The sequence below is a fragment of the Natator depressus genome, chromosome 8 (genome assembly GCF_965152275.1).
Source record: "Natator depressus isolate rNatDep1 chromosome 8, rNatDep2.hap1, whole genome shotgun sequence".
Lineage (NCBI taxonomy): Eukaryota > Metazoa > Chordata > Testudines > Cheloniidae > Natator > Natator depressus.
Genome location: NC_134241.1, coordinates 80417826 through 80438265, shown reverse-complemented (window position 1 = coordinate 80438265; position 20440 = coordinate 80417826).

The following is a 20440-nucleotide window of genomic DNA, read 5'->3' as shown; positions in this document are numbered from 1 at the left end:
ACACCAGATACAATTGTGAGAAAATGATTTGGGACAGTGTAGAAGGATAGACTTAATGATCAGAGCTATGAGGGACTTGGGGAAGATCCTGGAACTTTTCCCAGGAAAAAAATTATTTGGTTTGACATGTTACAATACAGGGCATGGTGGGGAGCTGTGAAGAGCCCTCCGGTTGACAACGCTAGGAGGTATGTGAATGGGAGGTGGCCAAATTCATAGGTGGGGCGGGGTGCGGGTCAGTAATTTCTCATCCAGACATTGGATATGGTACACCAGAATTATTCAGGGAGGATGGGGTCCACCTGGGAGCTGACACGTTTTGGACCAGTTATTAAAGAGGGTATCAGCAGATGTCTGGGAACCAGGCTAGGTATGGGGAAAGGCAGCAAATCTAATTGCTAGCACCTCCTTGTGGTGGATGTCCAGTGCATGTATTCCATAGGGAAGGGATACAATGATCAGATAAAATGGATTGGAAAAGGATTTAAAGGACATATTCTTTAAAGGAGTGGAAACTGGGGGAATGGGGCTATTTGGGGCTCCTATGACTGGTACAGCATGGACTCAACCCCACCATCTTTAGCCTCATTTGTGGGGAGCAGGTGGCAAGATCCCAGCAGCATGTTGGCTGGGGACCAGGATGGGTAAAGGGGGAGGGTTGACAGCAGCCCCACCCCCCACTTATATGTAAATGATTATGATCATTATTACCTGTACTGTACACTTGTGTCTGCCAGGTACTCCTGACATTTAGGAATAAAGTTGCAGCATAATTAAACCACATGCAGTGTCCCCAGTCCTTCTGGTATAGCCGGACAACTATATAATAATTGAGGCCTTTTGCAGCTAGGATAAATTAAATAAGGAGGTAAAGAAAAAAACCCTCTGAGGCTGAAATAGACTTTCTAGTTTTCGATACGTGGAGGTCTGCATAACTGTGACTTCAAACATTGCAGTAATTTAGAGCATCTGCATTGAATTACCATATTGAAAAGCAGGGATTTTTGAGCAGATGTGTTGCATATATACTTCCTGTATTTCTGCTATTTTAAAACAATTGCATCAGAAGCACAACTATGAGCAGATTCTGATCATTATTTTTTCTTAAAACACTTACAGTCATGCATGTGTTTATTTCTTCTTCAAAAAGGGTCCCTGTACGAATTCCACTTCCACAGGATAACTGGTTATGGAGTTGCATGCTCTTTCCATATGCCATCAATTGGGAATTAAGAATTATTTTGGTGTATTCAGATTTAGAGCTTCTATTATCCCTTTTATTTGATCATAATTCCCTAAGCACTTGCAAGATCTGACCTCTTTCTCTCTGCCACCAAATAAACATCATTTAATATTAAAACCTAACATTACTAAAATCACAGAGCAGCCCTATAAAAAGAGGAGCTGTGTAATTTATTCAGATCCTGCGAAGTATGAGGTCTAATCCTAATGGGGCATCTGTTTTAAACTGGGTAAGTGACCAGTCTCCTTTAAGAGCAATATTTTGCCAAGCTACTGTGGAAGTATATGGGCGAAAGAGAGAAACAGCAAAAAAGCACAGAGGGAAGCATGCTGCACCATTCTAAGTGGTGGGACTCTCTGGTCTCGGTCTTCTGTATCCATAAAAAAACTCAAATCTTTTTTTAAGATTAAATAGACCAAGAGCAATTACAGCCTCCATCTCTCTTCCCCCATGTCACCTCCCTCCCCTAGTCCAAGATCCAGTTCCATACAGAGCTATCTGGCCTCTCTTCCTGGTCTCCAGCTTCCCTCTTCCAGTTCTAATAATCTTTTTCATTGTCTTCCAGGCCTTTGAGATTGTCCTTCCCTCTAAAGATTAATTATAGGTGCTGCTGTATCTCTGATGAACACCAGTGCCTTATTTACTAAACTTATGTTATGGTTCACTCTGCCTCTTGATGTGCCCCAAACCGTACTGCACACCAAGGCACGCACAACTTGAAACCAAAGTGACTCAGTTTCAGCAGAGATTCAACTTGACTTCAGCTAAACTTTAAAAAGTGGTGTGTAAGTCTGGAACCTGAAAGCTATATGGGACAAGAAAGGATTGTCTAATGGTTAGATAAGTAGCCTGAGACTTGGGAGACCTGGTTTCAATTCCCTGCTCTTCCACAAACTTCTTGTATGACTTTGGGAAGTTACTAAGTCTGTACTCAACCCCATCTGTAAAATGCGGATCATACTTCCTTTCTCCCACATATTGTCTTCCCTACCCTACAAGGGTGTTGCAGATTCATAGATTCATAGATATTTAGGTCAGAAGGGACCATTATGATCATCTAGTCTGACCTCCTGCACAACACAGGCCACAGAATTTCACCCACCACTCCTGCAAAAAACTTCACACCTATATCTGTGCTATTGAAGTCCTCAAATCGTAGTTTAAAGACTTCAAGGAGCAGAGAATCCTACAGCAAGTGACCTGTGCCCCATGCTACAGAGGAAGGCGAAAAACCTCCAGGGCCTCTTCCAATCTGCCCTGGAGGAAAATTCCTTCCCGACCCCAAATATGGCGATCAGCTAAACCCTGAGCATATGGGCAAGATTCATCAGCCAGATACTACAGAAAATTCTTTCCTGGCTAACTCGGATCCCACCCCATCTAATATCCCATCACAGGCCATTGGACCTATTTACCATGAATATGTAATTACCAAAACCATGTTATCCCATCATACCATCTCAGATATCACCAGGTGCTCAGATCCTAAAGTAATGGGCATCATTTGTACCTAAAGGATTGTCTACACGAACAATTAGCTTGCAGGGGTAAGAGCATGCTAGCTTGCCATGGACTAACTGTCCTTGTGGACCCTGCTGATGTGCATTAACAGTTCCCATTTCAAAGATGACTAAATCAAAGCATATTAACGAACTGTTAATGCATGGCAGCCCAGGTCCACATGGACATTTGGACTGCAGTCAGCTACAGTGGGGTGGTTTCATACCTTATCTTGCCGCAAGCTGAATGTTAGTATGTACAGACAAGCGCAAAGATATAAAGAAGTGTCACCAGGAAGGCAGGTCCTGAGAGTTTTGTTAGGTTGAGGGTGATAGTGGAGGAATAAGATTGCTGTGGGCCTGGATGAGAATGCTGATCAGTAAGAGGTTCCATGGCTGTGAACAGGAGCTCTTCAGGTTGGTCAGAAATTTGTTAAAGGTTCAGAAAAGCATGTGGACTTTTGGATGTTGATCAAGGGTGAACCCTGAGCTTCTGGAGGTTTCTTACAGCCCATCAGTACTTAAAATGCATGCTTCGGGTGTTGGTTTGCTAAACTTAGTGAAATCAATTCATCTGACTTTTTCTTCACATACAGACAATGCTGACATGCAGAGTCACGTTACAATAAGGAAATGCTTATGTAAGTACTTCATTTCAAAACAGAAACCTTGATTGTTTTCAGCTCTGTACTTTTCATATAGGAAAAGGGGTGGGGGGTGGGTGAGAGAGAGAGAGAGAGATACTCACTGTGTGTGTATGTCCTACAATTTGGGAGACAAATTTGTTCTTCAATTATAGCATATTTCTGTGCTCATTTATAATTGGTAATTTGTGCACTTGTTTGAAATTAATTAAAGAAAACACATATGTTTCATTAAACATGTAGAATAAAGTGTCAGGAAGAGAATTAGCAATATTTCTATCCAGTTTAGTTGATGGAACTTTCCCATGAACACTGGAAGTAAATAGCTGATGTTGTATTTGCAATGTAGCGCATAAAAATAACAAGGTGGGGATAATGTGCTGCATTTATAGCATTATAAATACAAACACAGCTAAGAGTTGAATTGAGTGAGCATTGGAGTCTAAAGTGAATTTAACAAGTAGGGAGCGTTTGCCTGAAATACCCCCACGCTATTAGTAGATGTTCATCTTGCTTGGAAACTGGTAAGTGTGCTCTTCTGAGTCACTGGTGAAAGTTACAATAGCTTTTCTGGGAAGAGAGGATTTAGGGTGTGAACTAAGTAGTCCTGTCAAGGTTCCTTCCCCACTCTGAACTGTAGGTACAGATGTGGGGACCTGCATGAAAAACCCCCTAGGCTTATTCTTACCAGCTTAGGTTAAAACTTCCCCAAAGTACAAACTATTTTACCTTTTGCCCCTGGACTTTATTGCTGCCATCACCAAGCGTCTAACAAATATATAACAGGGAAAGAGCCCGTTTGGAAACATCGTTCCTCCCAAAATCCTCCCAAACCCTACACCCCCTTTCCTGGGGAAGGCTTGATAAAAATCCTCACCAATTTGCATAGGTGAACACAGACCCAAACCCTTGGATCTTAAGAACAATGAAAAAGCAATCAGGTTCTTAAAAGAAAAATTTTAATTGAAGAAAAAGTAAAAGAATCACCTCTGTAAAATCAGGATGGTAAATACCTTACAGGGTAATCAGATTCAAAACATAGAGAATCCCTCTAGGCAAAACCTTAAGTTACAAAAAGACACAAAAACAGGAATATACATTCCATTCAGCACAACTTATTTTATCAGCCGTTTAAACAAAACAGAATCAAACGCATATCTAACTAGATTGCTTATTAGCCCTTTACAGGAGTTCTGACCTGCATTCCTGCTCTGGTCCCGGCAAAAGAAACACACAGACAGAGAGAACCCTTTGTTCCCCCCCCCCCGTCCAGCTTTGAAAGTATCTTGTCTCCTCATTGGTCATTTTGGTCAGGTGCCAGCTAGGTTATCTTTAGCTTCTTAACTCTTTACAGGTGAAAGGGTTTTTTCCTCTGGCCAGGAGGTATTTAAAGGTGGTTAGCCTTCCCTTTATATTTATGACAAGTCCTGATGGAAGAACCTTAGTAGCTGACAACCTGGGGGAGAAGGTTTGAGGTGAATTTCACCAGCATGCTATCATGTTGGTTGATTTTTTTAAAATGAAGCCAAACCCCAGGAAGAGGGTGAGTTTGGACTTCACATAGTGTGGGGACAGTGTACAGCAGGTTGAGATGGACACCTGTTCACACTGTGGCATTAAGTCACAGTTATGCATAGGGTCAGTGCAGAACACAGTGCATTCCAGAGCTTCCAAGCAGATGCAATATGTCCTCCATAGCCAGCTAGGTCTGCTGCTTGGTGGAGTCAGAAAGGGCAGAGCCAGGGACCTACCAACTTGTCCACACCCTTCTCCACCCTTTTAATGTGGCTGTCATTGGCAATAGCACTTGCCCTGCAGTCTTTGTACTTCCTGAGTGCTAGGATTCTATATATGCACAAGGTCCAGGCATGGATTGTAAGGGGCTCCTTGTATCCTCTCCCTTCCTTGAAAATCCAGTGCAAGCTACAATCTGGCCTTAAAATATTATTCATTTACCACGTTTGGTTTCTAGTAATTAACAATATTTACCTGTTATGTAGTCAGCACAATCCTGAGGTGAATCTGACCCTATGTCTTTTCACATCCTAGGCCTCCCTCATTCTCTGCTCCCTAATGTTCTATCATACAGACATTACAGGTAGTGATTGCCAGTTAATAGGGGATTCCATTAGTATGGCAATTCATGAGATTTTGTGGCATACAAAAGAGAGATGCTTAACCACAGAATGAAGGGGTTTTATCAGATGTCTCAAAGTTCTTTGGTGAATTCCATGAGATCAGGCATGGTAATTTGCTGTTGGTGCATGTCACCACTAAAGCACTATTGTTGTATTGTTTTGGCTATTAAAATAACTGCTTCCAGAGCCAATTTGCAATCTGAGACAATTCATAAAGTGGCAGTACTTTGTACCATAAAACGAGATGCCAGCGATAATTGGGCAAGGTGGTGTCATGTCACTTGTGTGCAGTTAATTAATTAACTGCTTGAAACTGCTATAAAATAATAGCCATGTCATCAAGCTGAAAGTACAACAATGCAAAGAAAATAAAACTGCAGTCAGAGAAAAAACAGAACAGCTGTTATTTTTTTTAAAAAAATCACCCTCAGGCTACCATTCAGTTTTAGTGCCCACTCCTCTGGCCTTTCCAGTGCCAAATCAGAACCTGAACTTGTACCCAGCAGGTCTTTAGTTTATATTGCTTCTGGCAAGACTACTGTTAGTATAGAATTCAGCTTGGGTTTGGTCTACTATGTTTTTACATATAATGAGTCTGATCTTCATCTGTGCCAAGTTTACACTCAGTTCAGCTAATGAAAGTTGGGGGAAGGATACCTGTACTGTAAGCTGGTGGGCAGTTTCACCAGCCATAGAAGGGAAATAAAACTTCAGGCATTGGTCTGTTAAGGCCCTTTCCACGTTAGCTAGCTAGTTTTATTGTCCACAAAGCACATCACAAAATAAAAATCAAATCAACTGAAGAACACAGGGGCAATAATGGCCAATGGTTTTCTCTGCTTTAACCCATCAGGAGGGAACAAGACACTCCTTCCCCTTTGTTCCCTTTTGCCACAGCTTCCCCTTCTGTTTATAACCTTCCCGAGCAGGACAGGCAGCAACCTGTTAACCCTTTACAGACTGAAGAGCCCTATCCTTGTCACAGTACATAAGCCACTTAGCTGTTCCCCTGATGCTGTGCCAGACAGTGGCTGAAACGAGTGTTAGTGTAATGTAGAACAGCCTAAGGAATGCTCTAAGTTATGAGCGCAGAGGTAGTCTCATAGGTACTGCTGCAACAGCCAGTGATCAGGGGGAGTTCCATGTTCTCCATTCCTGCTACCTTGTGTCTCTGGCATGCCCCCAACAGCCCCCACAACATTCTCTCTCTGCAGATTGTGCAGGAGTTCATATGGCAGAGCCACCTATGCTGGATCTATAATCCTCTCAAGGTTTCCTTTTGGTCAGGGGTATTCTTTGGCTACTGCTTTAGGGCAGTCTTCCAGCTGCTTCACAGTGAGTAGCTGGAGCCAGGTCTGAGGATCTGGCCCATCTTTTCATCAGTTTTTGATATATAAAATAAATTGTTATAAATATTACAGATAGATACATAACCACACAGAAAGGCAGTCAAATCAGAAGTAACATATACAAATGGTGATAAATCCCAAAACAGCCTAGGGAGCTCCTACTATTATAGCTTAGTCCAATGGTATGGTTATATTTAAAAGCAACAATATCTCAGATTTATGCGTAATGTTGTCAAGTCTTTCAGTACAAACATGGCTTCCCGGTTTGAACTGGTGATCCTGCACTGCATTTAAAAGAAGCCTTCAATTTGCCAGAATAACATCCTGCCTTCTGTAGTCATTTGAAATCTTTAGAACAGTGAGTCTATGGACCTCATTCACCTCTAAATAACATTGGTGTAAATCAGAAATAAATAATTCAAGACAATGAACTTGCCCTAATGTAAAATAATAAAGCATGCAGAGAATCCAAAATAAAATGGAAAGAATCAGGCCCACAAATCTACAACATAGTTTCTGGTTTATCTTTCACTTGTTCAAGTTTCTCTTTGCTTGCATTTTTTGAGTAATCTGCAGTGTCCTCAAAATCGGACTTCTTACGCATCTTGCTTTAATTAGTGAACACTCAATTTTGGAAATTCAGTGTTAATCTGAATTATTTGGATTAATAGAAAGCAATACAATTAAGTGAAGCACTGTACATATTACAGAAAATTGTCTAAGTGCGTGGTTAAAGTTCTGTTTATTTCTCAGTGGGGCCTGGCATTAGGTGCTGATAATGAGGAAGAAACTGGGTCATCACCCAATGATTAATTTCTTAGAATTATAGCACACGTTAGTCCGTCTGATCACTTTTTAGCTGAACGCTTAGCTGAGCAGGACAATGGTGGAAGACACAACTCATCATACTTATCACTGAACATTTGTGGGGGGAAAAGTGTATAATCTTAATGGGATTCCAGGTTTTGTCAGCAATTGTTCATGAGCTTAAAAAGATGTAATATTTCTGTCAGTGATGATTCCACATCTGACACTTCTTGTATTTGAGTAATTAATGGTTATTGCCCACTATATTACTTTCAAAGGTCAAACTAAAAAAAAAAAAAAAAAAAAAAAGATTGTTAAATCTTTGCCAATTGAGACCATCCTGGAAAAGCTTCTTCAAATTTCTCTTTTGCATGACATGGATATCAATATTAGTACCTGTTTAATACTAGCAACATCTCTCGGTGCTTTCCAAACAAACAACTACGATATAATATTATCACATGCAGTATTTTGTTCTAGCTTGACCAGAGCTTGTGGTGCTGAGTTCAATCACAAAACCATCTGTTTCTTTTGGATTTGTACAAATAAAACACAGGCTATAGCTGGTTAAAAATGTTCTTTCCAAATTTTTTTGCAAAAACAAAAACAAACATTGTATTTTTGACAAAATGGGAAATCTGCGAGATACTATCATTTTTGTCAAAAAAGTATTCAGGTTTTCATCTCAAAACAGAACCATTCTTTTCAATTTGAAACAACAATTATTTTAAAAGGAAACCCCCCCAAAAAATGAAGAAAAAAAGGGGGAAACCCTAACTTTTATTAACTGTTTCACCAGAAAAGAACATGAACACACACACTCCAGTGATTTACAGAAAGTAAGGAGACAAAATCCTTGTCCTGAAGAGTTTTACATCCTAAATAGCTGAAGTATAGAGGAATGATGAGATAATCTGAAACAAAAGGTAATAGACTGAGTTGTAAAATTTAGCATGCGTGTCTTGTTGGTTCCAAGTTTGTTTATTTTTCTTTTTTTGAACCCTGGGTCAAGTCCAGGAGAAACACATCACTCATATTTCCAAAAAGAAAAAAAAGTGTTAATAAGGATTTCAGAGACAAGCAATTTGATTATCCTAAAAAAATTGATGTCCCAGTAGCCCTCTCTATAATCTGATATGATTTTATAACAAAATATTCAGTGTTGTCATTCTTGAAATAAGTCTTTTAATAGATGAATCACAGCACTGCCAAGAAGCTTAAAAGACCTGCAGTTATACTGAAATGCTGGTCTACCCTGAAATGCCGATCTATATTAATCATTCAGTTAGTATACCAACCTATGGTAGAAAATTAACAAGACAAGGGCCTGATTCTCCACTGTCTTTGCACCTATGCACATATGCAGTGGGTGCAAATTAGAATGGTAGAATTTTATACTCAAACTGCATTCTTTATACGTGTTATGGAATACACAAGATGTAAAATCTTAAAAAATCAGGATTCATACCCAAGAGTGTTGTAGCATAAATGTATGGAACATGTTCACTTTTGTAACTGTAAAGGACAAAGAAACAAAATCTTTAACATCTACAGAATTTCAATTAACTTTTTGAAACATAGATGCAGCTCTCATAATCTACCTGAATATACTCTTGCTGCCACAAACAGTGAAGGTGATCGCTCTTTCCCAGAATAGCTCTGATTAATAATCAAACTAAGATTAGTCATAGGAAAAGACAGATTGAACAAGTTATCAGTCATGCCATTTAAGGAAGACTTGTTACAGATGGGTTTTTAAAGTGCGTGGAATGAAATTTTGACTCCACTGAAGTCAGAGGGAGTTTTGCTTTAACTTCAATAGGGCCAAGATTTCATCCCACAAATGCCACATCTGTCAGATCCTGGTAGTTAAGTATATTCTATCTTACTCCTGTATCTTGCCGAACCAGGGCCATAGTTCCCTACCAGGCACATATTCTACTGAAGTCAGTGAGTTTTGTTTGCTGAGGAATTTGGTCCAAAATAATAAAGTAAAGCCACCAGTAATTTATATAATAACTTATCACCAAAAGATCCAGAAATCCTTTATAGAATTAGATAGTGTCATGCTTTAAAAGTTCCCTTCATTTATAATCAGTGCAAGAAATATCCCATAAATGTAAAATGGAGACTACAGGTAGAAGGGATAAAAGTGGGTAAAAACTTTTAAAATCAGATTTGCTGTATATACAGGGATCATTTCACCCACTGATAACATTATCACTTTTGGAGAAGAAAATTGGCTGGCATTTTGTATTCCTATCATACACATGGCAGCTTGTTAAGAGGAATTGTAGAATAAAGACCAAGATGTACATTTGTAATATTAGCACCCTTTGTATTATTCTTCCTTATTAAATTATATACCTCTATCATGTCTCTTCTTATTAACCTCCTCTTTTAAACTAAGGAATCATAGTCCTTTTAATCTCTTCTCATAATGAAAAGACTTCCTTTTAGCTGTCCTTCTCTGGACCGTTTCTTCTACTGCTATATCCTTCTGAGATGCGATGACCAGCACTGAACACAGCATTTAAGGTAAGTACCATCACTTTATATGGCATATATAGTGATTTAAGGTTCATGCAGGATAGAAGTCTCATGCTTCTCTGTGCTCATTTTTCAAATTTCAGACATTTCATGACTTCAGATGTTCAGAAAGGTGTAGAGATAATGGATTATTGTCAGAACTACCGAAGGGCTCATAGAAAGATAGATAAATCATGATAAACAGAAACAGACCTGACCTATCTGGCTTGACTTTTTTTCCCTGAGGATATGAATAGAAGGGTTTATTTTTAACAACTTGAGATATATGCATAAATATTAAAATACCTGAACTTTTAGATAAATCACAAGGACTATGAAATTACCAAATTCATAGTCTTTCCTTTTTAGCGATTGAATTATTTGAAATATGTTCAGCTCAAGCGTTGGTTACTTTAACCCCATCAGTGTTCTTTGTATATAAACTGTAGTATGGATATCTAGAATAATAGCATGTATATGGCCCAGTGAACATGCATTGAACACCCTCTTGCTGTATTCGGCCTGGTAAACAAGGGCCCAACTTTTTACAGGAATTACACAAAGAAGGCTATTCAGTAGCTTGTTCTTCCTCCCTCCCACCCCACCAGCTTCCCACCTTTCACCAAGCCTCTTCCCCAGCTCATTGTACATATAACATCCCCTCCTGCCTCCTTGTGAACTGTATTAGCCAGAGGTGATTCCTGTACCCGTTGGTAACCTCTATATAAACTGGAAAGCCAGAAGTGAGAACTAAGTGCAGCTTTCCAGATGGGCTAATGTCTGCTCAACCACTCTCCAGTCACAAAGATTTAGGAGACTTAGGACTTGATCCAGCTCCCACTGGTACCAATGAGTGCTTTCCATTGACTTCAGTGGGAACTGGATCAGATTGCTAGTAATGGTTCATTGATGGTTACCTTCATGTGGGGTAATCCCACACCACCCCCATAAATGTATTGTATCTGAATGCTTAGACCTACAGCTGCCACATCATGTGAAGCAGGTTTGTGGCTGTCATGACATGGATGTGGGCGGTCTGAGCAGGAGTTGGGAGCGAGGAGGCAGGCCCAGTCTGGATATTGGGAGAGCAGAATCTGAGGCAGGCCAGAGGGAGACAGAGTCAGAGGTCAGGAGGCAGGCAGGTTATCAGGAGGTCAGAGGCAGGCAGCAGGAGCAGGTAGCACAGGAGAATTAATTTTCCATTTCCGATACCAGTGGTCTACACCCAAAGATGAAGGTGTACACGTACTGTTGGAATTCCCTGCTGTGCTCTTCAGTCCTGAGCTGCAGGACCTCCAGTCCTGATCTTTGGTTCCATTCAGGGGATCCCTATGAGCAATCGTGTAATTTTCTCTTGTGATTCAATCTAGTCCTTTCCGCATCTTCTTCCTGTTAAAATGCTGGTCCATGCCTTGGTTCTCTCTCACCCTGGTACCATAACCTCCTCCTTTCTGGACTTCCTGCATATCACATCTCTTCCAATCTCTCCAAACTGTTGCTGCTAAAATCACCTTCCTGGGCTATCATTCTAACCACATCATCAACAGCCACATCACCGGCTCCTCCTTCTTGAATTCCATTGGCTTCCCATCTTTTACTACTTCATAGCTCTTTAGAATTTCCCCCCAGCCATATCTCTCTTAGTTTCCTACAACTTTCTCTTGTGCACTTCCTGTAATCCTCCAAGTCCTCTCTAATACTCCCTCATTCTCCTTCCCACACTCATCTTTGTGTCTTGTTTCATACCACGCACAATGTTTGCAACAGATTTCCTCTTCATTTCCAAGTGTCCCCTCTCTCCTCGCTGAAATCCGATTGTTTTATGAAGCCTGCTAATATTACATTCCCTTGCTATATTCTGCCTGCACTGTTTTTCTATGTATCATATTTTTCTGTCTGAATAAGAGTATCAGCACCTTTGGGTAGATACCATGCACGAGTGTCTGTAAATCTCTGTATGTACATAGCATTCCTTAAACAAATCTGAACCAAAATCTCTGCATGTGATTAACCTGTTCACATGAATCCACTTTGCTACCAGCTTTCATCCCAAGTTTGCTGAAGTTATTCTATCCTGTCTCCTTTAGAAACGGAGCATCTGCACCCTTGCCGGCACTGTAATGTTTGATGTTTTCTGACTGATTAACTGAATATCTTAATCTCTGCCTTATGATGCCTGTCTATTGATAAAAAAAGAAAAAACAATTCCCTTCACCTATGTCTAGTGATGAGACCTCACAATATTTGGATGTGTAGTTTACTTCAGCTAAAAGTCAAGAAGTTGAGGGCTTATCTGAGCTTCTTAGGAACAGCTCATCTACTTCACCTTCAGCTGCAATGGCATATCCAAGGCCCATCAATGAAGCAAGTGAACCTTACAAGGCATTTTAAGGTAGCAGGTAGCTAGAAAGTTGTCACAGCCAGACAGTGAGCAGAGGGAACCAGAGGTGACTGAGATTGGAGGGGAATATGTGAATCATAAAGGAGGGAAAGAAGCCAGATGAGGTTATGTGATATCCTTATCTGAATAATCTAGTTTAGAATAAAATAAGGCTTCAATCTGGTTCTGATAAAAGGCATGTGGGTTATCTCACCCCCATTTAAACTTGAGCACATCTCCTGAAAAAGAGGCCTAATTTAAGCATATCATGCTATAGTATGTACAAAAACAGTATGCAATGCTATATGACATTAATTGGATCTACGCAATACTCATATGGAGTCCAATTTGGCACAAAGGAAATGTACACTTTTAAAACTGCAAGATATGGAATTCTACATGTAGTTGATACAAAATATTCACTAATTAGCAGCTTCTGCATTGGCACCTCCAAGATGAAAGTTGCTAGGTGCCCACCCCCTTGTCTGAAACTTCTGTTTGGCAGGCAGTGTTATAGGCAGTGTCTCAAAAAATAACCCATCCAAAGTGTTGTAATATGCCTTGTAGCTAAAGCTCAGCAGAACTGCCAGGTTGACTACAGGGAATCTCCATCTATATGCCCTCATCACTTTTACTTCTCAGGATTCGCTTTAATTTAAAAGAGAGTGAAAAAGATATGTGGGTCTGAACTAAAGCTTAACTAGCCAGGTTTATTTTAAATAGTAGATAGTAATGGCTCTATAAAGAGCAGAATTGCTGTAAAGCAGTTTCAGATTACTCTTTACATATAAAAGAAACCAGAAAGAACATAGCTAATTAGTTCACAAAGAAAAGGCTATTAGCAGCTCAATAAATAACATCTCCACATACTCTTATAGCTATATCAAACAAAATACAAGGAACACAATAACCAGTGTGCAATTCCCCTTCAGTGTACCACTGGTTGAGCTCTTGGTGTCAATACCCTCAGTTATCTTCAAAAGTTACAGGGCACAACGAGTTTCCATTAATGGACAAATTATGCCCTCAGATTCAGAGTAAGATCAAAGGTCCTAAACACTAGGGCACAAATCTTCCCTTTCCCTGGAAAAAAACTCCCACAAAATATTATACAAAAAAATTATGTACTTGTATCAGTTGTTCCCCCTGGACAACTTTATTAGTGGCCTCCTGAAAGATGAATTGGTAGTAGGTCAGTAATTTGCAGGAAAACCAAGTACCAAACCTGCAAGTCCTGTGGTGGAGAAATGCTGTGTTGTAAAAGCAACTTGCCCTGGAATTTTCATTTCTGCCATGTGTAGAAACTGCTCCAAAGTCCAGCCAGGCCCCAGCATTGTACTGGAGATCCGAAGGCAGGATGTCCCAACAGCTGCAAAGCCATGTTCAAGTTCCTTCTTCAAACTTTCCTTTGTTGTGATGCCTCCAAAAAAAACTTGATAACAGTTAGACAGCTGGTGTCTGGGGAGCATTGCCTATCATGTTGACCAATCTAGTCTCATTGCTTTCTTGTGTTCTCCCTTCAGTCTGTATCTGCCTGTTGTCTCCAGTCTTATACTTATATTGTCAGCTTCTTGGGGCAGGGACAATCTTCTTGTTATCTGTTTTGTAAAGTGCCCAACACAACTGAGTTCTGTTCATAACTCCTTGGTGCTACCACAATAATAAAAGTAATTTGTGCAGAGATGCTTCTGTCAGTTGAGTAGCCACGGGAGTATACAGAATACTATTTTTCCTTACACATTTGCTCCCTCCATTTTTTCAGAAGGGGTGGGGGGACAGGTGATAATCCAAGGTCCTAAGAATGAAACCTAGTTAATTGTTTGAGTAAAACAGGAAGAGACACTTCTGGCAGATGACAATCAGTGTGCAGTTAGTAGTATAGGAGATTCAAAGACTTGCACATACATTTCAAAGGGAAATATAATTTCAGTTAGCACTATCTTGAGCAGCTCTCTCTCTCTCTCTGGTACATTTTAATCACAGATAGTTGTGGCTATACCATCTATCTGTAGACTCTCTTGATCAAAGCTAAGGTAGTTCCATATGTCTTCTGTGCAAGGGACACATTGCGGTGAGTCAGTTCAGTTACCTGTTCAATTAAAAAAATATATCAGATAATCAAATCTGCTCTGACCATTCATGATTTCTGGGATTTATAAATGCTGAAGAGAGCTGGACTTGTAGCATGCCTCATAGCAGGATGTGGGATGACCTGTGTGAAACCAGCACTGTCCTGTATAACTGCTCAATGGCAATCCTAATATTCCATTACCTGCCTACGTGGCAAAAATAGCTTTGACACCTGCTTCAGTTAAAAATTTCAAAATGCAATGATTATAATGTAATGGTGTATATTGCACCTTTCACAAGCTTCAAATCATTTACAGAATTGCAACTGATTAAATAGGAGGACAACATTTCTTCGCAATCACTGAAATGGACGTGGAGTGGGTTGTGGAACTCAGATAATGGCACCAGCAACAGTACACAAGAGAGGAAGGACAGAAAGTGAAGAAGAAACCTTATCCAACTGATGAAACAGAGATTTTATTTCAGTAGGTAAGACTATAATTACCCAGGCTGGGATGGTAAAATGTGCAATGCAGTCTTTAATTACTACAACTTATCAGGGCTTCCATTTTATGTTTCACCCTCACTTCAGTACTTTCAATAACAATGTGTCCCTTAGCACTATCCGGCTATGTTAGTTGATTTCTGACTCTGAGGAAGAAGCAACACTAATGAATTGCCAATGCCACTTGCTGCAGCATATTAGGTTTTCCTTGGAAGTCACCCACTACTGACCAGACTCAACCATGCTTGGCTTGTAAAATCTGATGAGACAACAGCCTGGGGTGATATTTGCCTGCAAAATGAAAGCATCGCTCAAATGAACACATGCGTCCATACACACAGACACACACAAGCTAGTTGAATACATGTCACCACGTTCCTTCCACAGGTTATCCCCTAGATCCTGGACTCACCCAAGCCTCTGTGGTACAATATCTGGGTGTTCCACCATGTCCGTCCAGTTGCTAAAGATTCAGCCCTCTGACTGAGCCCTGAACAATCCACCCCTCCCTGGTTTGCCAACAAATATAAAAAAGAAATAAACACAAATTAGTTGTCCCTCGTATGAGCTAAGGATCTCTTTCTTCAGAGGACTTTTGTTAAATTGTGGCCCCAAGTGGGCTCACAGGCTAATATTAAAAAAAAATTGTCCTTTCAAAGGTGAGTCACCATGGGGCCATCCCTTCCTTCAGGGAGGTGCTGTCAAGCAGAAGTCATCCAAGGATCTCTTGCCTTCAGCCATCCATCTCTCCAGGAGCTGAAGACTAGTGGGGTGCTCTCCTCTTTGGTTGGGCACCAACTGTGACATGTTTTCCCTTTTTAAGCTCTTTGCTCAGGTCTGTACTTTCTCACAGGTGAGGTGGGGCTGGCTGAGCCCACAATAACTCATTAACACTGTAGTATGCCCCATCATGCTATCCATTGAATATGTTATTCAGCAAACAATGGCAAAATTAATCAAATAATATTTTATACAGTAATCAGCCAGGTGTGTGTTTCATTATTTATATATAATCACCAAATAAATTTGGTTTCAATATTCGGTGTAAAAATAGCCCCAAAAGCTGCATTGCCTGCTTAGCAGAAAACTCCAAATACACACATGGCATGTCAGCTACTCTCCAGCTTCATATGGTAATTATTGAGATGATGGCAGAGTGTGGGCTAATAACGCCAGCTCACCCTAGCAGAAGATCTCCTTTATACTAGCTACATCTGTGCTGACCATTTTCTTTAATGCAGTTTAAGATCTTTCAGGAATTGCATGCTGAGTGGAAGAGAGACAAGGAGTGCTCAGGGCAAAGACTCTCAAGGAAGAATGGCTCAAGATGAAGACTATCAGTGCAGAAGATGGATTTGCAGCAGCAAGAAAATTTCTCATCAGCTGCATTCTTTGCTTGAGCACAAATGTGCAAAACATTATTTTATAGCAACACATTTTATAGCAAGACATATGAAATACTGAAAATCTCAGATGAAGCTCTCCTTTCCCAGCGTGTTATGAAATGCAAAAACTGCAAGGTTCAATTAAACATTCTCATGAACTCAAAGGTATTACAAGGCTTAACAGACTGGAATTAATGCAAGCGCCTACGTCCAGTTTTGGCGTCTTTGCAGTCTTATTACCTACTGTTTCATGAGGGGGCTTTAGATTTGATCCTAAACATCTGACCCAACAAACTTTTTTCAGAGAGCAAACTGTTTGATAGATATAGAAGAAATGTGATCAACCAACAACAAAACAAGAGTGATGAGTGTCAAGCAAGGCGAGTCTTTCATCCCCTAGGACAGTGTACCACTTCCACAACCCTCCTAGCCCCTGCTAGAGCAGAAAAGCCAGAGTCCGGGTCAATTAAGTCCAATAGTATTTGCTCTTATAAAAAGGTACTAATCTCACGTGATTAATTCATGTGCAATCTAACATCATATTTATTAGAAGTGTGAATCGTGAATTCCTAGCCTAATAAGAAAGATTAATTGTATCAAGTGTTTAATTTCCTCTCATCAAATCAGGACTCGATGATTCATGAATCTCATGGCAAAGTCATTTACTTTATCCAATCATTAGGTAATATAGATATTTATTAAATGATGAATATTGCTAAATTAAATTTTTGAACATTTTAAAAGGCCACATTTTGTTCAGATGCAGGGAACATGTAATGGCACAGTGAGCTGACACTTGATTCTATCAGCAAAGCAATGTATTCTTCCATAACATGAAAATATGGCCCTTTCAAACTATTCTGACATTATGCATTGAAGTCTTTGTTCCTGCACTGTGCATGCTAAAAAGTTTAAAGTGTTAAATAATCTCTGAAACTGCCCTAGAAACTCAAGTTAGCTTATTAAAGGCTCCCCCCACCTATCCCCCGTTTGAAAATTGTCTTTGTTTCACTAACGGCAAATCTCTTGTGTTTTGTAACATTGTTATTGAACAAGTTTAATGATTTGCTGAGGACCTCATCTCGCAGCATTACCAAGCAACATGAGATTAGAAACGTATGGTGATGTAGCCTCTCCTAGAATAAATGAAAATATTTTATTCAGCTACCAAGAAAGGGTCTCCCGAGATCAAATTAGAAGCTTGCTGTGAAGGGAGATGTTTAGGCATGCTCTGGAATTATTTATCAGCATTTTCTGCATGTGTGAGAATAAGCAGACATTAAGTTTAAATTAAACAAAGGAGAAAGAAAACAAGGATTTTTAAGTAATTTGACTGCAAATGATATTTCTGAATTATTCTCAGTTTAATAGTTTAAGTAATTTGCAATGATAATAATTGTTCTTGCTAAAGCTCCAATAGTGTTAATTCTTTCCATGCTAAAATTAACCCCATTTAAGACCTTTAATGGACATGCAATTGCAAATTTATGTTGGGCTTTGTTAACTTTTAAATTTGTTTCCTTCTTGACATTTCTTGTCATTTAATTTAATTTTATTAGATTTGTCAACCATTTTAGAAACAGACGTAAAATAAATTTTAAAAGAATAAATGTTTGGGGGCTATTTTATGTTGCAGTTGTTTGTCTTTATTTATAATGAGCCTGAGCTGCTAGACAGGATAGAGGCCATTTAACTGTTACTCTTTTTTTTTTTTTAAACAGTAATGTGTTTCTTCTAAGCCAGTGAGAAACTATTACTGTGATTTTATTGCTCAGGTGCTGTAATCTTCCGTACAAAATATCTGGAAAACTGCAAAGGTGTTGAAATCTCATGCAGAAGGAGCTAAAGGTAAGTATCATTAGGCTTGTAATGCAAACCAATGAGTCTTGAAGTGTCAGGCCCAATGCCCCCAAAAATGTAAATATTAGAGCTGTCCCATGAAATTTCTAGGACACATTTTTGTGGGAATGTTCTGATTCGTCAAAATCAAAATGCTCCCCAGGACCATGTCAATTTCAATGAAATTCCATTGAAACCAGGCAGGTTTCTGATGGAAGCCTGCCTGCTAAGTAGTTCTTGAAACATGCCTGGTTTCCTGCCAGCTTGTCCTCCTGGCTCCTCCATAGCCTGCCTGGCAGGATGACAGGGAGGTGAGAGCCCCAAATCCTTGTGAAGTCCTTGGCTCTGGGGAACCCTGCTGGGGCTGCCAATAAAGATGGATGGAGTATAGTAATTATATTTCACAAAGAATTTGGAAACTTAGTTTTCATTCTGAACTGAAACCAAATTTTAAAATCTAAAAATCTTCCATGAAACAGAATTACCATTTTCTGCCCAGCTCCAGTAAATAAGGACCTGATCCTGCAGTCCTTCCCCATATACCTAACTCCTATTGAAGCGGGAACATTTTTCAGAGGTTCCGAGCACTTGCAGTTCCCAGTGACTGCAGTGGGAGTTATAGGCGCTCAGCATCTCTGAAAATCAGGCCTCCTTGAATATGCCTTGAACACAAAGAACTCACAACAGCTCCTGAGCATGTAAGCAAGAGCCATACTTTATTTAAAATTAGAGATGGGAACAGAACAATCCACAGAACAATCACCTTCTCCTCCGGTACTGTAGATAACAGACTTGGCAGTGTAGAGTGGTCTGACTAACCCAGTGGACCCCCTCATGTGTACATGTACACACACCCCTATCATCCTGTCCTCTCCCTAACTTGCTCTCACTTCTTTGGCAATGTTTACAGGCCTAACTTTAAACCATGTCAACTACGCCCAGTTACTTATGATGATGGTTATAAATAAGTATAATGAATACAATAGTAATCATAAACAATCCTGGGCTCCTTTGTGGAGTATTGGGGCTCAAGTGGGATTTGTAACTAATGTGTGCTGTATAAGACATATTCACAATGCAGGCAGCCTGCTCAGCAGTTTACCTCCTAAGCAGTAAACTATAAGATTGAGGTCAGTGAATGGTGCAAAACAAACCACATGAATGTACAGGGAGATGTACCCATTGTCTTATTTGCCTCTCTGACAGCCAGATTATTCATGTCAGTATCAAGGTTTTTATTACATCTAGGGCATGGAGTAGGGGTGAGAATTATTTCCAGGAGCAGAATTTTCCTTTTTTATTTTTCAGTAAGAAGCACAAGATCAAACCCCTGTGGTGATCATGGCTATTGTGTATACCCCATATCGAAGCCTGGATGATAGAATACTACTGGCATTTTTGTGAAATAACTGTTGACAGTGGAAAGTGGCAGAATTTCTATGTAGAGTAATTTGGTCATTTTCACGGAGGTAGTACATGATGATGGTGTGGGGTAGTACAATGACCAAAAACCACCATTAACTTCAAAAGGGTCAGAATTTCACTCTTTTATTACCATGAAGGGTGGATACGTTACTCATGAGTGATGAAGCCACAAGCATGTTACATAGCTCATCCCAAGTGAGTGCCAGTATAACGTTTCTACCACACCCCATCATCATGTGGGCTGGATAGGCCATGCGTCATTTTAGAAATGTTAGAGAGTTTTAAAATTTTTAGTCTGTTGTTCATATCCCTTTGACTATAAAACCAAAAGCCTTAGTTATCATTAATCCAATGGAACAAGGCTCATATGAAGCTAGCAAAACCTCTAAAAATGATCTAAAGAGGTTTTCTACATACAAAAATGTCACCATCTTGGGCAATTCCAAGTCTAGAATTATTATTATTATTTATTGTTGTATTACCAGAGTGCATAAGAACCTAGTCATGGTCCAGGATCCCATAGGCACTGTGCAAATACAGAACAAAAAGTCAGTCCCTGCCCTAGACTATCCAAATATAAAACAAAGTATAAAACAAAAGACAACAAATGGAGACAGACAGGGAAGT